Below are 2019 nucleotides of genomic sequence, written 5' to 3'. Positions count from 1 at the left end.
CCCTCCGGAATCCCATTTGTTCTTCGCTTAATAAACTCTCAGCTACCAGGGACGTTAAACATGTAGTAAAAACTATTTTTTAGCCAGTTTCGGCTGAAAAAGCGCGGAATTTGTTGTAGGACATCGTGGAATACTGCCGCATCGGCCCCTACTGTTGCACGAAGTTCCGGGAGGAGGTGGTGGCTCTGTATGTTAAATTCAAACTGGTGTCTGTAACGGAGATGCGTTCCAAGTAGAGAGCTGTAATTGAAGTTCTTTTGGTGGAAACCAGTACATCCCAGATGTTCACAGGTGCTTGGAGAATGTCCGCTGAGACCTGGCGATGAAATAATCAAAATGAGTCGATGGGCGCGCAACAGCGAGGTCACATAATCCTGTCCGATCCCCAGCGTAGCGGCTGGCCGCAGACAGCTGTGACTCCAATGTTGGAAGCTGCAGGCTCTCTGATTCGAGGTGATCGAAGGATCGCAGTCAAACACCTCGCTGCTCAACAGGATGTCTCTGCAGGTAGTGCTGACACAATCGTCCACCTCCTGAGGTACTCAAAGATTAGTGCCCGCCGGATTCCTCGCGTTCCTCGCCTCTTAACAGAAGCCCGTAAAGAGCAACGCAGGACAATCTGTGTGGAATTGCTTGCGCTTTACATTGCTGACCGAGACAGTTTTTTGTCGAACGTCGTCACAGGCCATAAAACATGGGTTCATCATTTCTGAATCGGAAACAAAAGGATAATCTACGGAGTGCTCCAATTCAAAGTCGTGCACTCAGCCGGTAAAATGATGGCGATGGTCTTCTGGGACTCTGAAGTGGTTACTCTGATGTTTTTCATGGTGCAGCGATCAGCTCGGAACTGTATTGTGCTACACTCAGGAAATTGAAAAAACTTCTTTAGAGTGTTCGTTGCCACAGAAATGTAAACAATCCCCTCCGTGTTCGTGACAACACAATGTCTCTGCTCAATCGAGACAAGCTCTCAAAACTAAATTTGGCTGTTTGTCCTCAACCACGCAGCAACCCGGATCTCGCACTTCCGACTGCCGTCTGTTTGGCCCAGTGAAGGACGCACGCCACGGGAAACAGTACGTGGGTGATGGGGAGGTTATTGATGCTGCAAGATGTTGGCTCCGACGTCGACGAGTAGAGTGGTGAAGCCGTACACACAGACCGTCGCACTGGACGGAGATTATGTTGAAAAATAAAATTTTGTGGCAAAAGAGTGGGGTATAATATAAAACTAAACTCCTCCCGCACAGGCCATGAAGGCCCAAAGGTACCGACCGGCCGCCGTGTCATCCTCGGCCCACAGGCGTCACTGGATGCGGATATGGAGGGGAATGTAGTCAGCACACCGCTCTCCCGGCCGTACGTCAGTTTCCGAGACCGGAGCCGCTACTTCTCAATCAAGTAGCTCCTCAGTTTGCCTCAGAAGGGCTGACTGCACCCCGCTTGCCAACAGCGCTCGGCAGACCGGATGGTCACCCATCCAAGTGCTAGCCCAGCCCGACAGCGCTTAACTTCGGTGATCTGACGGGAACCGATGTTACCACTGCGGCAAGGCCGTTGGCTCGGGGCATAATATGGTATACTGAAATCCTGTATAAAACCAATCTGCTATCAGAAAATGTGTTGCATTACTTACTGAACGCCCCTCGTATAATCATTGATCTCTTCTTTGCTATTCTAACACGAACTATGTATGCGGTGTTAGGTAAGCTGGTTTCTGAATAGTTCTTGAAGTTACCGCTGTCTCCTTTGTTAAACAGTGATATCGTCTCGGCTTATGATCGTATTTCTGGAATACCTCTATTTCTTCAGCAAATATTGAATGAATATTATAGTGTTCTACGAAATAGATTGCCTCCATACTAGGACAGTTCCAAGTTTATACCATGCATTGCTAGTAGCTTGTGTATTAAAAATGGCTAAAATGGTTCAAATGGCTCTAAGCACTATGGGATCTAACATCTGAGAACTACTTAAACCTAACTGACCTAAGGACATCACATACATCCATGCCCG

General features: G+C 48.2%; 1 pseudogene; it reads right to left on the bottom strand.

Annotated features, from left to right (window-relative positions):
• Positions 1-1447: 1447 nt before the first annotated feature.
• On the bottom strand, positions 1448-1565 carry LOC126274345 (5S ribosomal RNA; annotated as a pseudogene).
• Positions 1566-2019: the final 454 nt, after the last annotated feature.

This window comes from Schistocerca gregaria, chromosome 5, assembly GCF_023897955.1.
Source record: "Schistocerca gregaria isolate iqSchGreg1 chromosome 5, iqSchGreg1.2, whole genome shotgun sequence".
NCBI lineage: Eukaryota > Metazoa > Arthropoda > Insecta > Orthoptera > Acrididae > Schistocerca > Schistocerca gregaria.
This window is presented reverse-complemented; position numbering and strand designations above follow the sequence as displayed.